Here is a 27,011-nt window from a genome sequence, read left to right on the forward strand (position 1 = left end):
GTTCTGATTTTCATTTGAGACACTGTAACTTGCCCAAGGTCACTCATGTTTTCTTACTCCAAAGTCTGTGCAGCTGACCAGTATACCACCCTGCTCGTCAGTCGCAAGCGCAGGGTCTATGACTTCGATTTTATACTTGTTTGGGGTGGCTGATGGAGATTCAGGGTGTGGGGAAGTTCCCCCACCTGAGCCGTGTGTATGAAGGTGTCCAGCTGCAGGTATTTACTCTGGAGAGCTTTGTCTGTTACCAAAAACAGGTGACTCCAAAGCAGCAGTGTGGTGAACAGAGAATCCACCGGAACTATTGGTGATGAGAACAGGGAGAAGAGCTAAATGCCTAAAGCTATTACCTAGAAGTCAGCTAAGTGCACAGGTGCTGTCTACTGAAGAGGTAAAAGCTAGTGGCAGGGAACCTGGTGGAAAATGTGAGGTCTCCTGGTATGTAAGTAACTATTTTTCAGTCTTTGTCACAAAGTAAGACATACAAAGTATTTTGAGGGGACCATACAGATACTTTGTTCAGGAGCATTAGAAAGGCCAATTAAGACTGTCCCTGTAATTGGCCCAATAGTTTTCTCAGAGTGAAGAGAATATTTGTGGCTAGTGATGGAGAGAATTCATTAATGACTTAAAAAAAAAATCAGCTAAACAACTTTTGATATCAAGATAGCTTGTGCACCTGGAACTGCAGATAAACTTTAAGGGTAGTAACATCAAGTTAGGAGATTTATGGATTTAAATCTATTCAACTTTAAAGAGAGAACTCCTGTTGAATTAATCTTGAAAAGATTCAATTGGTGAGAAAAATACCTAATTATACATTTGCCTCATATTTTAATTATTAAAATGGTCTATGGTAATTATATAAAAAATTACAAAAAGGAAATTCATTTATTCTACAAGTATTTTTTAGTACCTACTCTGGACCAGGGGTGTTTTAGGCACCTGGGATACCGCAGTGAGCAAAACAGACAACAATGGTTGCAGCAAGGGGGGCAGACGGTGTAACAACTCAGCCAAGTGTACAGTAATGTGCTAGAGGGTGAGGAGCGCTATGGAAAAACAGCAGAGGAAAAGAAGGAAGCAGAGTTGGAACACAGGAAGAGGCAGATTTCTCATTTAAAAAGATGGTTGGGATAGACCTCTTTGAAAAGATGACAGTTGTGCAGACGTTCAAAGATGAGAGCGTGAGCCTTTGAGACATTGGAGGGCGGGATGTTTCAGGCAGAGGCAATGGTCAGAGCAAAGCCCCCTGCAGGAGGGTGGGTACGGGAGAGAGTGCGTAATGGTGAGATCAGGGAGGTGATGGGGACCAGGTAATGAGTGAAATGTTTGGGGGGAGGCTGGAAGGTTGTTGTTTTTTTCCCAACGGTCAGAGAGAATATAGAAACCTGTTGGGACTGGAAGGTTTTGATCAGTAAGGTAACCTGACTTGAGGGACTAGATGTGGGAGATGTGAAAAATGAAACTGACTTGCCCCTCAGATTAAGAAAGCTCTAGGCTTGGGGGCAAGATTTCACCCATTTACATGTATCCCCTCAGCCAACAAGCAGACGGTACTCAGAGCCTCACTGTGCTGGGCCCTTTGCTGCACTGAGACAGATTATGTCGGTTAGGGGCGGGCGAGGAACACTTACGGGAGAGTCCCCAGCTCGGTGGCAGGGCACTGGCTAGGAGGCTGCTGCAGATGGAAGTCTGTCCAGAGAGCAGACTGCAAGGGGGGTGAGTGACGTGTTCTCTGGACTTCTCCGCTGAGGCAGTTAGGACTGTGTGTCTTGTCACCACTGGCAGACTCGGACGGGAACAGTTCACCTGACCTTGCATGAACCCTGTTCTCTGTTACCTGAAATGGACTTCACCTTCAGATGTCAGAAGCAGATAAAGAACTACACCCAAAATGCAGGCAAAATATCAGCAGTGACTTCTATTTTTCCAGAGGGCATCATGCTGATTGCCAATTCTCATTGCATAGTGAGTCATTGGCTCCACTTATTTTGTTGTGTTGTATCCTTTCAGCCGAGAGGTGTGTTAAAGCGACAGACATGAAAAGCCTCCACTTGGCTGTTAAATTGTTTGAACTGATAACTACCAATGTCAGGGGGCGTGGGGGAAGTGGCTGAGGACACAGGCAGGTTCTTTGTTTTTGTTTTTTTTATTGATAGGTCTTCTCAGTGTATCTTATAGCTGCAAAGAGAATCTTGCCAATTTTAGAAGTAAAACAATGATGTAATTCCAGCCTCTTGTGCCCTTTGCTACGCCAGAGAGAATTTTCTTTGTATTTGATGAAGTTGTCTTATGTATAGGAAAATTTGATCTCAGCTTATTCTAATTTGAGGGGACATTACTGTCTCAAAACTGATGCCCGATGTTTCACCATTAGAAAAACCACTTTTGGGGGGTGATACTGCTCCTAATTAAAACACAGTCATGGGGACCACATAGCCTGTTGTTTATTGTTGACATCTGGCTAAGGCTCGGTTTCCTAGGAAGAAGTTGAGTGGTACAGGAGAGAACAATACAGAAGAAAATGAGACATAGTGCAGAGACATTGATGAAGAGTCCAGCCTTGGTGACCATCGGTGTGGGTTACATGGAAGGCTCAGTAGGGTGGGCAAGGGATTCTGAGCCATGGGGTTCGTGGCCAGCAATGAGCTGGGAGAACAGAATGTGCAGAGAACATGAAAAAATGAGGGGGAAGGTTGCTGGAAAGAGGTGGGAGAGGATCTAAAGCAAATTTTATTTCCCAATATTGTCAGGGACTAAGCTGGCTCAGTATTTGGCATAGGAAAGTCTGATCAAACGAGGAAGGCAAAGCTTAATCCCACTTTCACATGCTGCCTCTACTGCAAGTTCTTCGTCGAGATTTCCTACAGAGGTCTTGTTTACTTGGCTGACTTGTATTTCCATCACAGATCTGGATATTGAAGTAATAAAGGACACATTTGCTATTCTTGGTGCACAGTGCAATCTGGAGAAGTCACGTGCATGATTCTGCCACTTCTTGGTGCAGCTCAGGATTATGGTTGTACATATCTCTGAGGAACTGAAATCTTAGCCAATTAATTTTTGTGATTTGATATTACAATGTTGTTCTATGTGTGTAAATACCACGTGTTCATGTTTGGAGAAAGGGCTCTTCCATGGCAGCAGTGACGAAGTGGCATGCAATTAGTAGGTGTTGTTTGAGGGAGGTGACCTTGGCTTTTATTTTTGAAATCATATTTTCACTTCTACAACAAGGTTAGGAAGTAGTGCATAACTTTTTAAAAATATTTTTTTCTGTATTGATTTGAGAGAGAGAAGAAGGAAGAGAGAGAGAGAGATAGAAACACTGATGAGAGAGAACATCGATTGGCCGCCTCCTGCATGCTCCCCACGGGGGATCGGGCCCACAACCTGGGCATTTGCCCTGACTGGGATCAAACCGGCAACCTCTTGGTGCATGGGTCGATGCTTAACCAGTGACCCACACTGGCTGGGCAGTAGTACACAACTTTTGATTGGTATCATGATAGCATTTAAATATGTAGTTCTGCTGTGCAAAACTGTACCCTACTCAGAGAGCAAATCCATCTGTCTGTGCCTCCATCCATCCACGCAGTAGATATTCTGTGAGCCAATTATATCTGGTGCTGTGCTGGGTATTTGCGATGCAGTGATGGGAAAGCACAGAACCAGTCCCAGCCCCCCAAAAGCTTACAGTTAGTAGGGGAGAGAAATGTTAGTCAAATAGACTAAAAAAAATATATATTGTTTCCAATGATGATAAGCACTGTGAAAAATAGTAACACAGTTGTATGAAAGCATACAATAAGGAAAGAGATGTTTAAACTGAGATCTGAAGAATAAATGGGAACTAATCAGGCAAAAAGTGCTTGGGGTAGAAGGTGGGGAGGGAGGGGAGGTGCAAAGAACATTCCAGACATAAGGGAGTTGAGAGACTGAAAGACAAGTATTTCCAGACAGCAAGTCTTTATATATGACTTTGGCTGTGCAATTGAACTTGATTATGTTTTAGCTTTTTTATTTGAAAAATGAAGGTTCTGATACGGGCTCCCTATCATGATAAATTGCAACTGTCCCATAATTAATGAAAAATGGAGCAATCCTTCTGCATTCTTAAATTAAAGGTGCTGTCATGGCGCCCACCCTGCCAAAAGCTACACCCGAAGGAGGAAAATGAATCCCTTGGCGTGCGCCTCCGCTTAGGCATGCAGGCAGATAATGAAAGTCCTCTAATTATGTTTTGCTTTGTGATGAAATCACAATTGAATTTTTCCGCACATCAGGACTCCGTAGAATGGTGAGCTTCGAGGCTGGTCTCTCGTCTGGACCGATGAGTCATCAGGCCCACACTGGCTACGTCCGTTCTATTTCACCACCCAGAGGGAGACTTTGCTCTTTAAAAGATAACTGCTCAGGAAACAATTCACCCTGATTACCTTGTTTAAAAAGAATCAGCGGTATTTTTAGACTGAGATTGATCTGGATAGATGTTTCTAGTCCTACGTATGATGGATATTGGGCTCATTTGCTTTTGTCAGGAATCCATTTGGAAGGCAGGCCAGAGGCTGGCCCGGGTGAATCAAGGAGGCAACTTGGAACTCTCCTCCTGTGAATTGCAGGGTATGACACAGAGGAGGGCTTGGTGATGTTGGACCAGGTGAGCATGTAGTAAGCATGAGCCACAAGGCAAATGTTCATCTTAGTGTAGCAGCAGGCCTGCATGTCACCAAGGAGCCTTCAGAGTAGAACAGAGACTGCATCCAGTCCCCAGAGCCTTGTGCCTGACTGTCTGTGACAGGGGCCAACAAGGCCCACGGAGATGGCCGTGGGCGATGTCGGTTTCAGCCTGCTTCTGCATGGAGAGTGACCAAGCAGTGCAGCCAGGGCCCTCAGCTGGAAACGGTTATTCCCCACCTGGATTTTATTACCCTTCTGAAATGCAGCTCTGAGCTGGCCCTCCCTGCCCGCTGGAGGGACAGATCCATGCCCATGAGTGTGTGCTCACCCCTGCAGCAGGGCTGTGGTCAACAGCTGCTTCAGTCTCTGGCATCTCGGTCTCCCATCCAATGAAGTCTGGGAGCTACTGGCTGAGCGAATGAAAGGGCGGGACGCGAGCTAAACATAGCTGTGTTTACAGGGGATACAACCGTGGCTGTTTTCATCTCCGAAGCATTCATTAACCCGGGGTACTAGTGCAAAGTATATGTTTTTGCTTATTTTTTTTTTTTAACAATAAGCTAAAAAACAAATACATTGTTTCTATAGGTTAATATTTCACTTGATTATAAAGCTTTGGGACTTTAAAAATGATTTTCCTTGGCTGTTAAAAGTGAGAAGCTATCCTTCTGTGGGTTGCTGTGGCTCAGGCTAATTTTTGAGCGGCCCGGGTACTGAATTAGGTTTACGGTAAATTAAACCCAGAGACTATCTAAATATGTGTCCCTCAAAATGGGCCCCCCATTACAAATTTGTGGGCACTTCCCTGTGACTTATGGAACTGAAAGAACTGATTTTTGCCTTATACTTAGAGAAAACCATGTAAGACTGTCTCGAGCAGGAAATCTGTTCTTCCATCCACCCACTTGCAGAGTGGCTAGGAGCGCAAGCTCTGCAGTCAGACCAATGTCGGTTCAAGTCTTAGCTTCATCCTGACTGGCTGTATGAATTTAGACAAGTTATCTCTCTAATGCTCAGTCCTCTCATCTGTAAAATGGGGATAGTGGCAATTACAGTAAATCCTCATAATATTGTGGATAGATTCTGCAATTTTAAGTGAAAAGACATATAATAAAACCAATTTGACTGTAGGCTAATTGATATAAACAAGAGTTAAGCTCCTATGGCATCTCATCAACATTATTACAAAATGACATTGAATGCAACGTATTATATGAAGACCTGCTGTAACTTGTTTTGAAAATTAAGTAATATAAAAAATGTACTTTTTCTTGTGCCTGTATGCAATAAACACTCAATAAAGTTTGCGTTATTATTATTATCATTCAACCAATATATATGTTAAATGTCTTCCAAAATTATGCATTGTAGAAGATACCAAAAAGTATTAACTATAGTTGGAGAGAGAAAATATGGGAACATTCAAAAACAAACAAAAACAAAACTAAACCCATGAGTGAAACCAACAAGGTAATAGTTAAAATATAATTAGAACTAAATGGACAGAGCAGATGAAATTTGGTAGGAATTCAAAGTTTACTGAGCCCTAGACTAGTCAGAGAAGGCTTCATGGAGGGGGGAGGAGGGGGGAGGGCATTGGACTGGGAGTGGGGTGGAGTTTAGGATTAGTGTTCTACTCTTATCACCATTCCCAGATCCACGAATACCCTGGTCCCACAGGCTGGATGAGGGGCAGGCCTGGGGGAGCCCAAGGAAATGCCGTTCCCTGGTGACTTTTACTATTGGCCCAGATATCAGCTGCACAGAAGATAATCCTCCCACTGGGAAAATACTGTGCCTGCCTGCAGAGGACATAGCCTTTCTTTTGCTGCAGTCTCCTATGCTGAGAGAGAAATAATTTTCTTCCCTGATCCTTCATTCATTCCGATCATGCTTGATTGATTATCTAATAGATACCCCATGGGCTAGTTGCTGGGATACAGAGATGAAGATACCTGAGAACAAATCTCATCTGCTCTCTTTGGACCCCCAAATGGGGAGTTCTTGGACTGTTGATGGAGCCAGCTCCGGAAATCTCCAAATGGTTCGCCTTCCCTGCCAAGGCTGCTGCAGTGATGGCAAAGGAGAGCCGAGCGGTCAGAAGCCTCTGTCTGTGGCCATGGGTACTGTGGCCTTGTTGAGTTCAAATGTGGGAAGAAGTCTGTCACAACAAGGGAATTGCAAATTGGCTTTAAAAAAATTCACCCGCCCTGGCCGGTTTGGCTCAGCGGTTGGAGTGTCGGTCTGCGGTACAGAGAAACCCGGGTTCGGTTCCCGCTAAGGGCACGTACCTCGGTTGCAGTTTGTCCCTGGCCCTGGTTGGTCGTGCGGGTGGCAGCCACTCGATGTGTCTCTTCACGTCGATGTTTCTCTCTCTCTTTCTTCCTCTCTCTCCCTCCCGCTCTATCTGAACAAAAAATGGAAAAAATGTCCTCGGGTGAGGATTAAAAAAAAAAAAATTCACCCACTTTTTGTTAGAAGGGGAACAGTTCTCAATCTCTCTCTCTCTCTCTCTCTCTCTCTCTCCCCCCCCATCTCTCCCTCTGCTTATACTGTGGCCTCCATTCATAGAGGAGTAAACGTATGTCTCTCCCCCCCAAAGAAGTGATGGAGAGAATACTATTGGGATCAACTTCCAAGTCTTTTTTTAGTATGATTCTTCCTTGCTGCTAATCTAATTAGTCAATGCCTGGGACATTTAACTGGCTATATTTCCATGTAGGCAGGGTCACTGTGCCTTAAGGGCATGGTTCTGACCCCCACCCCTCGCCATCTCTAAGCTCTACTCCAATCTTGCCCACATGGATTTACCACGTCTCCTCATGTAGTGCCTAGGCACCCTCCCAGTTCTTTCTGCTGGGACTTCATCCATCTGGGCGACTCAGACTTGCTGCCACTGTCCATGCTGCTGTTTGGGTTGGGTCACTCTCTCTATGTCCCAAGATTTAGGTTCAGGGAGGAAGGGTCAGGAAAAAGAAATCCTACGTCAGCCTCTAGCCTAAGATGCATTCTCTAACCAGCTCTCACCAACTTTTGTGCTGGGGTATTAGAGCTTTATACCTAGATACTACATTTTCATTTGGCTAGTGGACTTTGTGTAGGGAATTCGTCTGCCAGGTCCCCAGAGAGGAGGAGAGTGGGTTCCGACTCTATAACCGCACATCTAAGAACTGTTCTATTCAAAACTCAATTTGAGTTCTGATAACCAGAAATGCTGCTTTCCATCTGGTAGTTTTTACTGTTTGGCAACTGTGGCAGAGAAAAAGCTACTGTTCATCAAATCTATTTTCATGTGCCTACTTCTGGGCACTTAGGAAATTATACTTCCTGGCCCCCTTGAAGTTTGGAGGGGCCTTGTGACTAGTTCTGGCCAATGAAATGTGACATGTCACTTCCTGGTTGAGCTAGTGAAGATTTTCTTTATGATTATCCAGCCCTTTTTCCTCCATCATAGTGACTGTGGTGGCCTCATGTTCCAGATGGGGCAGCTACAAAATACTGAGGTCTCCATCAGCCTGGAACCCCAAATTGTTCTTGGAAAGGAACTTCCCCGGAGAGCTAAAAGACACCCAGAGGACTTTGTGTGAGTGAGAAATAAACATTGGTTGGGGAATCTAATAAACAAAATAAACTAACAAAATAAAACAAGCTCATAGATACAGAGAACAGACTGACAGCTGTCAGAGGGGAGAGGGGTTTGGGGGCTGGCTGATAAAAGTGAAGGGATTAAGAAAAAACAAACCCTCACAGACACAGACAACAGTATGGTGACTACCAGTGGGAAACCAGGGTGGGGAGAGGTAGAAGAGGACAAAGGGAGAGATTAATGGTGATGGGAAGAAATGACTTTGAGCAGTGAACCCACAGTACAATACATAGATGATGTTTTATAGAACTGTACACTTGAAACCTATATAATTTTATTAACCAATGTCACCCCAATAAATTAAATAAAAATTTTAAAAAAGAGAGAAATAAACCTTGGTTAGATTGATTCACTGAGATTTTTGTTACCGCAGCAGAATCTAACCTATCCTGACTGATACAGCAATCTACTTACTAATATTACCTTCCACTACTTTCAGGGCCCTGTGGCACCCATGCTTTTTCACAAAAAAAAGACTTCTTCAGCTGGAAGTTAGGATACCTCCTAACAAGTTCCTGACTGCTGATTCCATTTAGTCCTGGATTTTTAGGAACTAAATGGAGGGCAGCAACTGTTCTATTGCTGGGCCTTGTTTTTTTTTTAATACGTTTTTATTGATTTTTTAGAGAGACAGGAAGGGAAAGAGAGATAGAAACATTGATGTGAAAGAGATATATCAATTGGCTGCCTCCTGCACACCCCTATTTGGGATCGAGCCGACAACTCAGGCATGTGCCCTGACTGGGAATCGAATCGGGACCTCTCAGTCCATGGACGACACTCAATCCACTGAGCCACATTGGCTGGGCCTGGGCCTTGTTTTAAAACAAGAACAAAAAGCAGAAAAGAGAATACTTTTGTTTCTGCTTAACTCTATGTAGATGGCTGGATTTTCTTAACTCTGACTCCATGTGACGAATACCTAAAGCTCTCTTATCAAAGAATTTAGCTTCTGTGGATTCATTGGTTATCTCATTAAAAATATTTTAATGATTAAAACACCAATTCATATAGTGTTATAGCTAGAAATCCTTCTTCACTATTTTAGAAAGAGCCTCATTGCTCTTGAGAAACAAATAGTTCTTTAGCCTTTCCATTACCTTCCATTACCTTTCATCATAGGGAAACTTGGGGGAAGTATTTATAGTCACATAAAATGGAAATAGAAGACTTTTATAGTTTTCTCAGCTTAAAACTGTATTAATCTGCTAGGGCTGGCGTATCATAATTCCACAGACTGGGTGGCTTAAACAATGCAAATTTATTTTCTCACAGTTCTGCAGGCTACAAGTCCGAGGTCCAGGTCTGTCAGGGTTGACATCTGGTGAGGCCTCTCTTCCTGACTTGTGGATGGCCATCTTCTTTCTCATTGTGCCCCAGGTGGACTTCCCTCTGTGCGTGAGTACAGCAAGAGAGATCTCTTATGCCCATCTCATAAGGACACCACCCCACAAGATTAAGGCCCAGCCCTTAAACCTCATTTATATAACCTGCTTGTAGTCCAATCACTAAATATACTCATATGTGGGGTTAAGACTTCAACATATTAAATTTGTGAGGATACAGTTTAGTCCATAACAACTATTTTGTGTAAGCAACCATCAGTGATTAGATTGCTTATCTTTTGTCACTTCAGTGGATTTAGAGGTAGTGAATAATTTGGGGACACTGGGAAAGACAGGAGGTATCATAGTGGCTGGAAATGGCCTGCACCCATCAGGTGTGTAGGCCTCACCTGTGTGAGGAAATTGTCCCCTTTAGAAAGGGCTCCCAGGATTGCCCGTATGTTCTCCAAGTATTTTCATCTGACTGCATTGTGGGCAATGGAGACCTAAAAAATGTACTTCCCAGTCTGAAACCCTTTAGTGATTTCCCATTGCCCTCAGGACAAAACTCAAAGTCTTTACTATAACTGGTCCACCGTGGTGATTCCAGCACCTATAACAATATAAGACACATAGTACATGCCCACAGGTGCTCAGTGAGCAAGTAAATGATTGAACCAACACCAGTCTACAGCATGAGGCTTCCTCAGTTGGCCCTGACATTAGCAGGCAGCTTGACAGTGTTGTAGAAGGCCCCAAGTGCTCTGAACCTGGGCTCATGGGCTAGTCAACTGACAAGTTAGTCTTCTGATAGAAGCCCTAAGTCTTTGGCTCCACCCAGAAGTGTATAGATGGGTGGGGTCCACTTATCAAAGGAGCTGTAGAACCATGGCTAATGAGTCTCATTGCAAAGAAGATTTACAGGGATGAATGGGGGACTTAATCCCTGCACATATTGAGTCCTTCTCTGCCCTCACACTATGACTAATCCACCACCACGCACCTGGTTAAAATACTTGCAGGCATAACAATCTAAGGGAAGTAAACGACCTCTAAAATGTGGCAGATGTCACCAAGTTACTGCCTGTGACTTTCTCCTTCAGATTTATTCCTGAAAAATCACATTAAAAATGTTACGGGTTTAAGATAAAAAGAAAAATCTGAGAGCTTCTTGCCAGAAATACCTTCTTTGAGATTTACATTGGGAGACAAAGCTTTTCTTTTTAAAGACATTTATTTGTATGGTCGCTTTTGTCCTAGATATTTAAATCCCTTCCGATCTGTATTCCCAAATAGGAGTGGAGTAGGGGAGGGGTTGAAGTCTGATTTGGCATTGATGGAAATGATATGTGAAAATCCTACGCATAGTGGGAGGAAGAAAGATCCCTCCGTGGGATGCTGGAGGCTGGCAGCAAACCCTGAAGGCCCATTTAACCACTGGCTGTCAAACAGATCCTTTCTCCTCTCAGTTTGACTGCAAGGCTGTCATGAGGTCCCTTCTTAAGATGTTGACAAAGTGTTGCTTTAGTACTCTCCTGCTCACATCTGAGGCGTGTGCCTCTGGTTCTTGGAGGCGCCTCCTTCCTCTCAGGTAGCTGATGCTGGGAGCAGGGCGCTAGACTTTCTCTTCCTGTCCCAGCCCTTGCGCTGCCTCAGGCTGTCAGCTGCTGCAGCTGCGTTGCCTAAGGAAGCTCCCCCTCTGATTACTGGTTACTCTCACTACTTCTTTTGTGTTTTGTAAATTCTTAAACTTCCTTTTAATGAGTTGCTTCCTTGTAGGTGCCTCTCTCATTTATTCAGTATTCAAGGAGATCCTTATGAGAAAAGCAGGGTTGGCCTCATTTTGGAGGACCAGGGAGAAGAGAGGCAGGCCACAGGGAGGTTACATGTAAGATCTATTAATTAAGCAAAGAAGTAAAGGACCTATTTGCAGAAAACTACAGGACATTGAAAAAAGAAATAGAGGAAGATAGAAAAAAGTGGAAGCACATACCTTGTTCACGGATTGGAAGAATCAACATCATTACAATGTCCATATTACCCAAAGCAATCTATAGATTCAATGCAATCCCCATCAAAATACCAAAGACATATTTCACAGAACTAGAACAAATACTTCAAAAGTTCATATGGAACCAAAAAATACCCCGAATAGCCACAGCAATCTTGAAAAAGAGGGACAAAGTGGGTGGGATCACAATACCAGATATCAGGTTATACTACAAAGCGACTGTAATCAAAACAGCCTGGTACTGGCACAAGAACAGACATATAGACCAGTGGAACAGAACAGAGAACCCAGAAATGGACCCAAGGCAATATGCTCATTTAATATTTGACAAAGGTGGCAAGAGCATACAGTGGAGTAAAGACAGCCTCTTTAATAAATGGTGTTGGAAAAATTGGACAGCTACATGCAAAAAAATGAAACTAGACCATCAACTTATACCATACACAAAAATAAACTCAAAATGGATAAAAGATTTTTTTATTTTTTTTATTTTTTTTATTTTTTATCCTCACCCGAGGATATTTTTTCCATTTTTCGTACAGATAGAGTGGGAGGGAGAGAGAGGAAGGGAGAGAGAGTGAGAAACATCGATGTGAAGGGACACATCGAGTGGCTGCCACCTGCACGACCAACCAGGGCCGGGGACAAACTGCAACCGAAGTACGTGCCCTTAGCGGGAACCAAACCCGGGTCTCTCCAGACCGCAGGTCGACACTCTAACCGCTGAGCCAAACTGGCCAGGGCTGGATAAAAGATTTAAATGTGACTGGTGAATCCATAAAAATTCTAGAAGAAAATGTAGGCCACAAAACTGCGGACATCATATGCAGCAGAATTTTCAATGATACATCACCTAAGGCAACAGAAACCAAGGCAAAAATGAAAACATGGGACTCCATCAAACTAAAAAGCTTCTGCACAGCAAAAGAAACAACCATCAAAATGGAAAGGCAACCCACTGTATGGGAGAACATAATTGCCAATGATACATCAGATAAGGGGTTAATTTCCAAAATATATAGAGTGCTCATACAACTCAACAAAAGGAAGTCAAAGAATGCAATTAAAAAATGGGCAGAGGAGCTGAATAGACAGCTCTCCAAACAGGACATACAAATGGCCAAGAGACATATGAAGAAATGCTCAACATCACTAATCATCAGAGAGATGTAAATTAAAACAACAATGAGGTATCACCTCACACCTGTCAGAATAGCTGCCATCAACAAATCATCAAACAACAAGTGTTGGCGAGGGTGTGGAGAAAAGGGGACTCTAGTACACTGCTGATGGGAATGCAGACTGGTGCAGCCACTATGGAAAACAATATGGTGTTACCTCAAAAAATTAAAAATTGAACTTCCATTTGACCTAGTGATCCCACTTCTAGGACTATACCCTAAGAAGCCTGAAACACCAATCAGGAAGAATATATGTACCCCCATGTTCATAGCAGCACTATTTACAATAGCTAAGATCTGGAAATAGCCCAAGTGTCCATCAGTAGACGAATGGATAAAAAAGCTGTGGTACATATACACAATGGAGTACTATGCAGCAGTAAGAAAGAAAGATCTCTTATTCTTTGAGACGACATGGAGGGAGCTGGAAAATATTATCCTAAGTGAAACAAGCAAAGCAGAAAAAGACAAATACCACATGATCTCACTTATATATGGAATATAATGAATATAACAGCCTGAAGAATAGGGTAGACCCAGAAACAGGGAAGTAGGGTACAGACTGACAACCCTCAGAAGAGGGGGTGGTGGGGGCTGGGAATAGATAAACCACAGAACTTATGTGCATGTATGCATAACCAATGGACATGGACAACAAAGCCGGGGATGGGGTGGGGGTGGGGGATGGGGAGGAGGGTGTCAATGGGGTAAAAAAGGAGAAACATCTGTAACAAAAATAAAATTAAAAAATAAAATTAAAAAAAAAAAAAAGATCTATTAGCCATACAGGCAGTGGCAGACCCAGGTGTGGGAGCAGGGCTAGCCCAATTCAAGAGTCATTCCAAACATTTACTTGGTTTTCCTCCCCCAAGAGGTTGAGATTTTGGTACAACTCCCATCTCCTATGAATTCTTCACTTTTAAAACTATATGAAACTGAGGCCCATATATAAATCCAATCAGCTGGTGGGATCTGATGCATAGGGCTTTGACTTGTGATTTGCATGTTCATTCCAGATACCGAAAAATTGCTCCTGCTCTTCCTTCTTTTTCCTCATCCAAGTCAAGCTCCCACCTTTCTGCATGAAGCCTTCGTTAGGCACTGTAACCTACATGGATCTTTGTCTTTTTCTTCTTAAGGTCAGGACTTATTTAGAATTTCATTGCCCTTTTCTGGTTTCATGGGGATGATGTGATCTCTCATTTCCTTGAGGAAGTCTCTTGTGCCTTTCCTGTAATAACTGTAACAGTTCTAGGCAAAGTAGGTGCCTCAGTGAGTAAGTTTGCATTCTTAGTCCCAAGGATAATTTGTACATTGAAAGCAGTTGGGATAATTTTTGTATTAAAAGGGCCAGTCGAAAGATGTGATACGAACTCCAGCAGCCATAGGGCTTTTGAGCTAGAGCAATCTGTCTCATCCTGATATCTCAGATGTTCTATTGCACACATGTTCCCTATTGGGGAAGATATTAAATTATGGTGAAGCTTTGAGTTTTACCACAATTCTGGTTCAACCCTTATTTATTGGAACTTTAAAAAAGCAGAATTCAAGATACACTTGGTCCATATTTTTAAAAAATACAGATTCTCAGATTCCATTCCAGACCATATGAGGCTTGAGATGAACTCTCTAGGTAGTCGTAATGCACATTATAGTTAAACAAACATTGCACTATAGGATTTCCATTGCTGAGTAAAAAGATATAACTATGACATGATTTCAAAACACATTCCAAGACAATATAAAATGGAGGTTGCAGGAAGATTAGCTATCTAGGTGACCCAAATGTTTTATATTGAAGTGTGTAAATGCATCTTATTTGCTAGCAGCTCATTTATATGGTCTCATGATTCTTTAGCTCCTAGCACTTTTTGGGTGCATCACACTGAATATGCATTTGAATGTTTAAACTGATACCATCTTCCCCAGAGTAAGTGTTTGGAGTCACAGTGGAAAGCTTTGGAAGTACTAAAATGGGATTTCATTCTGGCTGGGAAGCTTCTTAGATTTTCCAAGGTGCTTACCTTTTGTTTTGTTTTGTTCTCTTTCTAGTGTATGTTAACTTTCCCTCAATTCTTATGATGGAAAGACTAAGAACAGCCTCTTTGCTACAGCTGTTGCAAATAGCTAATTGGGCTTGGTGTGGATTGGTAGTTTATTAGCCCCCTTGGATTTAATAGTTGCAAAGGTTAGGGCAGTTGAGCTACTATCACAAGGTCAGAGTGTGAATGGCAGCTGGTCAAGAAAAATAAATTGACATGATGGAGAACAAGGCAAGGTTATTATTACAAGAAGTGTCATCCAGTTAATAATGGACCTTAACCAATGAAAAATCACTCAAATCATGGCCTAGCTCAAAAGGAAAACAACCCTTAACTTCCAGAATTAATTGCAGCACTGTGATTACTTGGCCATTAAAATGTCACCTGCAGAATGAAATAATAGAATGCTGAATTCAAAATGAAATAGTTTTTTAATTCTCAAAATATTCCAAGCATTATTGAATGACCAGTTTAGGTCTTCGGAGAAATAATTATGACTTAAGGCCTCTTTGAGGTGTAACCCCATATCTCTCTCTCTCTCTCTCTCTCTCTCTCTCTCAGCATGTGAATAATTTCTTTAGGAATCATTTGAGGAACCATACTAATGAGGACTTGAATTTCCAGTTCTATATCCAGTGCCTCTTATCATTACATCTCTATTGTGGCTCTATATGGAAAGAAGGCCTTATTCCAGGAACTACTTCATGAACTCTTGTGATTCAGTCTTCCATTTTATCACTTCACTGCAGAAAGAATACTGCAGATGTCTAGATCACAATATCATATGGCCAGCAGCCTCCACCATGCAGTGTCATTCAACTTTCATTAAAATACCTATGACAGCACAGAAAATGAAGACATGGAAAATGTGGAAATTTACAGTGATGAGTAAAAGGAACACTGATGGACAACAAATGCTAGAATCATGGAGGAATTCCTCCTCTATATAAAAGACAAATGGAGCAGATTTGAGGAATGCCTTATGCCATAAAACACAGGTTTTAGATCACGCAAGAGTGACAACTGAAAAATGTAGGGAGATAATACATTTCCCACTCTCTACTGCCTTAGACAGAAACCCAGGGTTTCTAACCACCAGAAAATAGTATAGTTGCCTCACCTTGCAAACTTTGGATCCATTAAGAGGCCAAATAATCTTTTCCCATCACTTTCCCAGCCCACTACCTCATTTTTTTCTGCACACATAAGAGAGAGCAATCTTGGACAGCAATGGGAAGAAACTAGGAATGTTGCTGATTAGAGATTGTCTGTATTTTGATAGGTGCACTGTCCTAGTTTAGTTTGGGTTTCTGCAGAAGCAGGCATTGAGACAATAAAGCTAATTCTTTACTTTGGAAAGTGTGGGTGGAGAGTAAATAACACAGGGAAGAGGGGCAGTAAATAAAGGTTCTTCTCAAGCAAGTTAGCACTGCAGGTGACTGGAGATTAATCCCTCTGGGGAACTCTGAGTTCTGAAACATGGGCCTCAGGGTCATCCCACCTAAGAGGTGAGGGAGCTGGAATATTTATACACCAGTTCCTATCAGTTATTAGTTGAAGGCTGCTCCTGGGGGCATGGTGTAATTTCCCTGGCACACGAGGCCTGCTGTCTACAGTCGAGTTGCTCTGTAGGCCAGAGAAAACCCCCAGGCAAACAAGGCTGGGTGCTGACAGGTAGAAAGAAGGTTGTTGTGCTCTGAAGTGTCAAGAATGAGGACGTCTGAATAGGCCACTGATTGCATCTACTACGGTCCAGACTTTCACCGTTCACATTCCTTACGCTCCATGGTAGGTACTCTACCCTGTCACCGATTCTGCAGTGTCGCAGGGACAAAGAAAAAGAACCTACAACAGGAAGATTGGTCAGCCAAGATCTCACTGTTCCCTGCTGCAGCTTGTCCCTAGATTTTCATCATTATCTTTCTTCTATTCCATCCTTTGTAGAGCCCCCTCCTCCTTGGCCAGCAGGTCTGCCTGGTTTAGTAAACCAGATCTTTTTTCATGGGTTTTTTATTTTTATTTATTTTTTATTTTTGTCCTCACCTGAGGACATTTTTCTATTTTTTGTTCAGATAGAGGGGGAGGGAGAGAGAGGGAGAGAGAGAAACGTCGACATGAGAGGGACACATCGAGTGGCTGCCACTTGCACGACCAACCAGGGCCGGGGATGAACTGCAACCGAGGGACGTGCCCTTAGTGGGAACCGAACCGCAGGTCGACACTCTTACCTCTGAGCCAAACTGGCCAGGGCCAGACCTTTATCTCTGAGAGGTCTAATTCCCAGATTATGATAGATTTCTTATGCAAATTTTACAACCTGGTGGCTGTAATAATACCCCATCCATAAAAGCCAGTGCTGGTTGCATGGTCACTTGAAGTACCGTGCTGAGGAGCTCAGTCCCTCCACGGGCACAGAGCTTCTTTCTGAGTAGTGAATGGGCTTGCTCAACACCTCTAGGGGTCTGCATTGTGATTCTCCTGTTGAGGCTAGAACCTAGCACCATAGGATCATCTGGTCATAGAGCAAGCACTAGAGTTGCTTGTACCATAACTATACCTGCCACAGAGCTCTTTCTTGCTCATGGCCCATTGTATTCATTTTCCAGGGCTGCTATAACCAAACACCACAGCCTGAGTGGCTTAAACAATATAAATTTATTGTCTCACAGGTCTGGAGACGAGAAGTCTGAGAACAAGGTGTTGGCAGCCTTAGTTTCTTTTGCGGCCTCTCTCTTTGGATTGCAAAGGTGGCCACCTTCTTGATGTGTGCTCACATGGCCTTTTCTCTGCACATGAGCCCTTGGTGTCTCTTTCTGTGTCCACATTTCCTCTTCTTATAAGGACATCAACCAGTTAGATTGCATTAGAGCCCACCTCAGGGACCTCATGTTAACTTACACACCTCTTTAAAGGCTCTATCTCCAAATAAGTTACATCCAGAGGTGCTAGAGGGCTTCAACATATCAGTTTGGGGAACACAATGCAGCCCATAACACACACTGAAAATCAACAGCCTTGGAACTCAGATAAATGGGTTAGAGTAGTATTCAAGTGTGGTGGTTGAAATCTTCAAAATTTCAAAAGTTCTACTAAGTATTGTGCCATTTTCTTAGTGGTAGGAGGTGGAAAGTACACGAATTTGTCCTCTTCTTGGAGTGAACTGGCATGTCCTCGACCACTGGACCTCTTCAAACTTTACTGACCAAGGCAAAGCCCTTGATTGCTTGTGAGGTTTATCTCCCAGTCTCTGATCCGTATGTGTCTGACCTTTGCGCCCAGAGTAGTTATTACTTCCTGCTCCCCCAGCACAATGAAGAGTGGTGTCATTGGCAGAGCAAAACTGCAGGACCTTCTACAGGACATCCAGATGGTCAAGATGCCGTTCAACTCTACTGTGACACAGAGCAGGGAAGTTAACATAGCCTTGAGGGCATGGCAGTGAATGTATATTTCTGTCTGTTCCATGATAGCAAATTGCTTTTGATCCTCCTTTCTAATGGAGGTTGAAAAGAACACATTTTCCAATTCCGTGGCCTCATACCAAGTGCCAGGGGCCATGTTGACCTGTTGTAGTAAATAAAGATGCTGCATCTGGGACAGCTGCTGTGGTTGGGTCAGTACTTGGATAAGATTGTAGTCCACCATCAGCCGCACGATTCAGTTGGCTTTTCCAGGGGACAGGCTAGTGAACTAAATGGAAGTATGATGGGAACCACCATCCCAGCCTCCTGTAAGTGTTTGAAGGTGGCCCCAATCTCTGCCATTCTACCTCTGATGGAGCACTGCTGCTGACGTTGTTGGTGGCAGATGGGCAATTGCAAGGTTTTCCACCTGCTGTTCCTATAATGTATCAGTCAGGAGACAGATATCATAATTGTTATTTATTTATTTATTTTTTATCCTCACCTGAGGACATTTTTCCATTTTTTGTTCAGATAGAGTGGGAGGGAGAGAGAGAGAGAGAGAAACATCGACGTGAAAGGGACACATCGAGTGGCTGCCACCCGCACTACCCAACCAGGGCTGGGGACAAACTGCAACCGAGGTACATGCCCTTAGCGGGAACCAAACCCGGGTCTCTCTGGATCGCAGGCTGACGCTCTAACCACTGAGCCAAACCGGCCAGGGCTCATAATTGTTATTTTAACAGAGAATTTAATATAAAACAATTCCAAGTAGTTATTGAAAAACTGGAAAGCAAAAAGAGAACAACAAGGTATCTCAGAACCTGCAGGTAGCAGCTCACGTCTGGGGCATAGGAGAAAAAGCTGAAATTATTCACACTTAGATGCTTGGAGTAGGAGCTGAAACTTGGGCCTCGGAAAGGGGCAGCTGTTCAGCTTTTGCTAATGGTTCAGAGCTAGAAGGAGGGGCCCATGGGAATGTGGTCTAGAACTCTGAGGAAGAGGGCCTGGCAAGCTGGTGCTGGTGTTTCTGAGGGCCACCATGAGTCTGGTCCTGCAAATGTTGGGAAAACTGCGAACTGGATTCCACTGCTGTGACTGAAACACATTGCCAGTGTCAGAGTGAGGGTGAGACTAAGGTGATGCTCACAGGAACATGAAGCAAATAAGAAGCGCACATCTCCTTATTCCTTTTGTGTGCCCTATAGGTCAAGTCAAATATAAAGCCAGCTGGCAACGCAAAACTGTGGTTTGCAGAGCATCAGCCCCAGTATCACAGAACACACAAGGGGGAGAATAGAGTTGAAGTCGAGAGTCTACAGTTTAGCAACTAGCATAGGATTCTTATTCCAGAGGTTAAGCCAACCAATATGAGGTTTTACCAATGCACACTCATCCCGATTATGCACTCAAGAACCAGGGAAATGAACCAAAACACAGGGAGGGTCTACAAACACACTGGGTTTATAATAAGCCAGACTTGGGCCCAGACTCCATTATCACTGGGCCTCCAATGCCTCCTCAGTTACATGAGGGCCCTGATGATATTTTGAGCCAGCAATTGTTCTATATCCAATAGCCCTTGAAAAATCATATGGATATTCTTATTCCTTTGATGTATATTCAGGTAAATGGCTTTGTGCTTTGGGAAGGGCTGGTAGAATCACTACTGTGTACACTTGCTGTGGCATTGCAGAGTTCTCCACAAGGGAACCCAACCACTCCTTCAACTGATTTGCCTTAGATCTGAGAATTGGCTCAGGTCTGGAAACTGGGTGAGTGATTATAAACTTTCACTGGGGTAGCTGATAACAGCTTTCTGCTCATCTACTTTTAATCTCTTGAGATTATATAGATTAAGCAATGTTGGTTGTCCTCAAGAACAACATGACAGCCCTAGCAGCCACTGTGATCTTTCTGTCCTTAATGATAATGATGGCCCATCATTATCTCCTCAGCTCTTCATTCCCACTGACACTAGGGAGCGCAATAGCTGTCCTCTTTAGGCTAGTGTTAGCAGCATGAGACACTAGAGGTGCTGCTGATGCCAGGGGAGCTTCATCAGCCTGTATCCTAGTCCATGACAGGAGAGAGTCTGTTCATTGTTATGCTCTAGCACACTGTAGGTCATTATCACTCCACTCATCAGAATGCTTGGATTCAAGTCTAGATTCTACCAGTTACTTGCAGTATGACCTTGGGCAAGTTGCTTGGTATCTCTGTGTCTGAGTTTCTCTCCCTATAAAATAGGAATAATAATAGTATTTACCTTGAAGGACTGTTGAGTGGATTCAAAGGGGAAACACCTAAATTACTCAGAACAGTGTCTTGCATATCCTAAACTCTTAAATAATATTAGCTATTCTTTTTCTCGTTAAAATTAAAGAACTTGCAACAATGCTAACCATTATTGTTCAACATCACTCTAGAAGTGATAAAAAGCAATTAGAAATAAAAACAAGTGAGGTCAGATATTGGAAAAGAAGAGAAAATTATAATTATTTATGGGATTGTGTAACTGACCACCTAGGGAAAAAAACAAGACTACCAATGAAATTCTTCAGAATTAATAGCAAAATATAATAAAATGGCCCAAAGCAATAGTTTCTTCACATTCACAGTAGCCATTCAAACTATAAAATAATTACAGGGGGAAACCTTTGTAAGAGTCAAAGCACTTATAGAAGGGAAGCTACACAACTTTAAAAGCAGCTAGACAAACGGAGGGTGGTGAGTCTCACTATTGTAGAGATATCAGTTCTCAGAAAATGAACTTAGAAGTTAATCCCACAATTCCAATTCAAGTCCAAATGTCATATTTTAACTTGAAAATGATTCTCCAGTATATTTGGGAGAAAAATAATAACAAGTGTTAAAATAAGACCAATGGAGTATCTATCACTACCAGATGTCAAGAGTCATTTAAATAGTCAAAAAGTTTAAATATTTTTATGGATAAATAGGCAAAAGAAAAAAAATTAAAAAAACCTTTAAAAGTCTATAAAGAGTCCTGGCCGGTTTGGCTCAGTGGTTGGAGTATCGGCCTGCGGTCCAGAGAGACCGGGGTTTGGTTCCCGCTAAGGGCATGTACCTTGGTTGCAGTTTGTCCCCGGCCCTGGTTGGGTTGTGCGGGTGGCAGCCACTCGATGTGTCCCTTTCACGTCGATGTTTCTCTCTCTCTCTCCCTCTCTCTCCCTCTCTCTCCCTCCCGCTCTGTCTGAACAAAGGATGAAAAAATGTCCTCAGGTGAGGATAAAAAAAAAATGAACAACAAAAAAAATCTATAAAGAGACCTTAGATATATATTAAGTTAGTATGTTACAAAGATTTCATTTCAAATTAGAAAAAGGTAGATTAGCCCGTAGTTACTTTCCCGAACTCATGACTTATTCCAAAATAAATTCTTAATGGATAAAAAAAAATGAAGCTTAGAAATATGAAGCCACAAGAAAAAGTAAAATTATATAAATAATACATGATCTTGGGGTGGAGAAGGGGAAGGTCTGTGTAAGGTAGAAAACAAAGGATGAGAACAATAAATTTAAATATGTAAAAATTAGACTTGGTGTCATAAAACATCATGAATAAACAGAAACTGGGAAATATTTATAAAATAAATGATAGACAAAACACTGTTTGCTTTTTTTTTTTTTTTTTTTTTAAAAGAAGAGTTCTTACAAATTTATGGAAAAGGTATAAGCAGCTCAGTGTAGAAATGGCAAATAGCACAAAGGAACAAGCAACAAAAGAAAAAATAGTATATACAAGATAAATGTGTTTAAGAACCAAAAAATTAAACTGAAAGCAATGTAACACTATCCCCATTTTTTCGTATCAAATCAACAAATTATCATTTAAAAGTTGCAATATCCAGTGATGGTGGAGGTATCGGCAAATAGGCACTTCCATACATAGTTGGGGGAGGGTAAATGGCTACGTTATTTCTGGAAGTAATTTTGATACTGTGACTAAAAGCATGGAAAGTATGTCTTATAAGGTCTTCCTGAAAAAAATCAGCAGAGTTGTGGCCAAATATATACGCAAAAAGATGTTCCTCAAAAATGTTTATAATAGTGAAACAATCTAATATATATATAAATATATACACACACACACACAATCAAAATGGATCTGTTAAGTAAATTCATGTAATACTATATAGCTATTAAAAGTTAAATTTACCATCTCAGAAAAATGTTGTGATACTTTGCTGAGTGACAAAAGTAATGTATAAAATAAAATAAAATAAAATAAAATAAAATATGTACTATGCGATCAGCTTTGTAAAAAAAATACACGCACGTATCTATGCATGTGTAAAGAAAAAAGACTGACACACAGTGTTAACACTGGTCACCTCTGCACTGAACCTGTATCAGTTTTGTAATTGGAAAAGGAAAAAATAGGCATGTAAGAGGAAAACAAAGAAAATCTAAGGGCTCCACGACGTGACTGACCTCTGCTCTCAGGCTTTGGGTCTCAAGTTTACACGGAAGTTCCAGAAAAACAGAGAATGTAGCAAGTATATAGTGCAGCCCAATATTGTGACAATGTCTCAAACAATAACAAAGAAGTCTTTAAAAACTTATGAAATTCTGGGTCACTCTTTAAAAAAGTTGTTTCTCAATATTGTATTTCTTTTACTATTAAGAAATTCATGTTGGTGTCAAATGCATAACAAGTTACCCACTAAAGTTGATATTAATACAAATGTTTATCTTCTGTAGCCAGAAGGAAAAAAATTGAGGACAACTGCCCCTCTTCCCCTCTTGCCCCACAGTCATCCTCCCACATGACAAACCCCAAGATACCGGATTTAAGGGCCTCCCATTTGCAAAACACCTCCACGTTCCTCTTCATTTTTGGTGATAATCCAAGGCTACCCTACCAAACTCATATTTTCTCACCAAATAAAGGCACACTCCTTACCAAGGGCTGGCTCCGGCCATGGGAGCTGTTTTATCAGTAGTCGGAGTCCCTGGAAAACAATGTAAACTGGCTGCAGTATTTCACCAGCACTGGTCAGCATCAGTGCCTGGCGGGCCTCCTAGTGGATGGCGTACCCATAATTGATAACTGAATCTGAGTCTGAGACTACAGTGTGTAGTCTTGTTAAGGAGGAAGAGAACATGCTGAAAAGAAGTACAGCTGCAGCCATTGTTACAGTTGGATTTTATCTCAAGGACAGAAAAGCCTAACTCAGTGACTGCAGAAGCTAAATTCTTCTTCAGTACAAAGGAGAAAAATGCATGCCTACTACTGACTAGTTGATTTCACTCCATGGAGTAAACCAGGATGAGGAATATTGTTTTCATCCATGCATTCTACAGGACCCAGGATACTGATATGTAAAAGCACTTAAACATACACACTGTTAAGGCTCAGGGATGGGAAGAGCTGTTTTGAATTAGAAAGAGCTGGAAATATCTAAAGAGATCTGCCCAACAGCCCAGCACTATAAATAGTCCTGAGTGAGCCTGGCTTGTAGCTCAGGTTGGCCCGAGGCCTAAACTCCACCCTGGGGACTAAGACCCAGGAGGAATGAGGCAGACATGGAATCTGGGCCTTGTCTTACTGCTTCTCTGGTCATTATAGTTTTCTCAGGATAGTCAGTAAATACTTCATCCTCCCCCTCCTTTCTTCCTTGCATTTCTAAAAAACAAAACACATACAAATCCTCAAAGACAGAAATAAGTAAAGCAAACCTTTCCCGGTCACTTTCTGGAGTTAGTTACTAAGCACTGGAGGTACACAACCTAATTATTGGTAACTTTAAATTCACATTTCAAGTCTAGCAGGTTCATTGGCTCAGTGGTTGAGTGTCGACCCATGCACCAAGAGGTCACCAGTTTGATTCCTGGTCAGGACACATGACCAGGTTGTGGGCCAGATCCCCAGTGGGGAGCATGCAGGAGGCGGCCAATTGATGTTCTCTCTCATCAATGTTCCTCTTCCTCTCTCCCTCTCACTTCCCCTCTCTCTCAAATCAATAAAGGAGAAAAACATTTTTTTTTTTTACATTTAGGTGTCAGGAATCTCTGAATGGCTTGTTGGTAAACTAATGCTGTGTGGAAACTGTGATGATGACCCCACATTTCTCAGTTTTACTGTCTGCTGTCACTGTGTTATGAAGCCTGTGTTACGGGGGAGGTAGCTGCTATATTATCCCCATTTTAGAAATGAGGAAACTGAGACCTTGAGGCTTATGCAAACTCTCCCAAGGTTCCACAGCTTGCAAGTGGCAGCACCTAGATTCACAGCAGGCTGTCTGACTCCATGGCGCACGCTCAGCCCCCTGCACTGCACTCCAGGCTGTGAATGGTGTGGGTGGACTCATCCGCTCCACCAGGGAGCCTGCTCCTAGGCTGAGCAGTTCCTAGTTGAGTTGACAACCGGCCAAAGTTGGCTTCTGCCCTTCCCTTTCAGCATCCTCTTTGTCCCACCTCTCCACCTCCCTCCCTCTCCTTTTCCAGTTCTTCCCTACTATTTGAGACTAAATTGCTGGTCTCCCTGCCTTCCTTGGCTCAGGTCTTAATTCTGTTTAGGGACTGTCTAGAGTATCATTGAACAATGATTCTCAAACATGGTTGACCATCAAAATTACTGGAGGAACTTCCAAAAAAAAGCAAACTCCTTGATTTACAACTTGGGATGCATTAGTAGTTCTTCATCAGTAGTTATGCTGATGTTCCCTCAGTTTGAGAATAAATACCATAGTACACAATGGTCATAGTCCTATTGTTACGGGAGTAAAAAGTTAAAACCTGGCTGAACACAATTTAGCTCATCTGGTTCCCTAAAGATAAAAGTTGACCTAGAGCGCTAGTTTCTTGCCTATAGAGAATAGCTGTGTCTCTGCTTCGATGTGCTCCAAAGGGTCAGTTTCAGTGCCCAGACATCAGAAAAACACCACAGCAGCTTCCATTTGGGTGTTTGAAATGAATGTGTTCTTGGCTTGTGAAACTTACCCTGAAATGTTAGCACTTTGAAGGAGAATCGGCACTGGTGGTGGACTTCACCCGTTAGTACACAGCCGCGCGCTGGGGCAGAGCTGTCAGAACTTGTAAACATTGATTGCGCTAGTCCTCCAGGGACCTCTATAAAAACAGATAATTAAACAAACACTTTAAATGATTTTAAAAAATCAGAGCTGGTAAAGGTCCTGCTTCTCCCTTTTAAGTCTTTAACTTTATAACAAAGAAGTTCAGGAATTCATCCTGTTTTGAAATAATACATCTGCCGTCACAGGCAGATTTGCGGCTGCTTCTGATAAAGTTAAATTCTGCTGATTCCTGGAAGACTTTTTTTCAGAGACAAATGGTATCTCTGAGGTTCCTTTAAGTCTTCATTACTCAGACCTTGTATGTATGGCACATTTTTCACTTGGATCAGTCTGGGCCATGAATCTCAGATCACGAGGACTAGAAACTGTTTATTCGCAAGTCAAGAGTGTCATAGGCACTTTATGAATCTCAGAAGAGGATTAACCAGGGGGGTGATATAAATGTCACACTCAATCTTCCATTTTGACTGTGACAATTAACAATGCAAGTGAAACAATCTGAATACACAAAGAAGCTGGAGATTATCTGCCAAGGGCGGGCAGGTCTCTTGCAAATTACTGATGGAAAAGTCATCTTCCTCTCTGTAGTTAGAAATAACACACACACACACACACACAGAGAGAGAGAGAGAGAGAGAGAGAGAGAGAGAGAGAGAGAGGCAGCAAACTTCAACCATGTTTTAAAAAATAGGAAGCATCTGTCCTGCTTTCCCTCAAGACAGAATAAGAGAGAGGGGGCTTGCATTGCAACGGGAGGCATTAAGATTAAACTTTAGGAGAACTTCCGCATAGGAGGGGTTGGGAAGGGTCAAGGATACGTGAAAAAGAGAGTCTGCAGCAATCAGTTGATTACAAAGAATGAGGAAAATAATTTATATCTTGGTTTGACATTCAGAATATTTCCTAAATTGTGCCGAGAGAAAGATGGCATAGATTTGAAGGAGATCAGAATATGCTGTCCCCAAATATGCCACTTTGACATGATTACATTGAGCTGGAGGCAAACAAGAATCAACAGAAGCAGAAAGAAGCCTCAAATCTTTTCTCATCTGAGCAAAGGCAGAAACTTCTGAGAGATGAGACCTCTCCTCTCCTATGGGAGCGTTAAGGCATAAAGAAGACAAAAAGTCAGCACTGGGATGGGCCTGCAAACAAACCTCACTAAAGTAACCTTTATTTCCCAGTAGTTCCCCCCATTATTTCCTACTCACTTTCCCAGAATTTGCCACCCCTAGCCCCAACCCCCTTTTTCCTTGTCTTGTCACGACTCCACAATTTGTCAGTCTTTGTTAAAAAGATATATAAGCTCTCTCAGATATATATGCTCCCTCTCTCAGGCCTATCTGCTTTTTGGAGGTCTTCATTTTTCTATGAAGTCCTCCATATGCATATGTAATAATCAACAATTTCTCTTGCTAATCTGGCTGTTGTCAGTCTAATTTGCAGGGCCCCAGGCACTGAACCTAAGGGGGTAGCATAAAAAGTTTTTTCCCCTCCGTTATGGATTTATGTGAAAAGAGCAACCATAATAGTAACAACAAGATTCTTTTAGACACAGGACCCTCTGGAATAGAAGATGCTTGTGTTTAAATCTCACCTCTGCCACTGATTTGGATGAGTAATTTAATCTCTCTCAACCTTAATTTACACTTGTAT

Source organism: Molossus molossus, unplaced genomic scaffold (genome assembly GCF_014108415.1).
Source record: "Molossus molossus isolate mMolMol1 unplaced genomic scaffold, mMolMol1.p scaffold_m16_p_3, whole genome shotgun sequence".
Taxonomy (NCBI): Eukaryota; Metazoa; Chordata; class Mammalia; order Chiroptera; family Molossidae; genus Molossus; species Molossus molossus.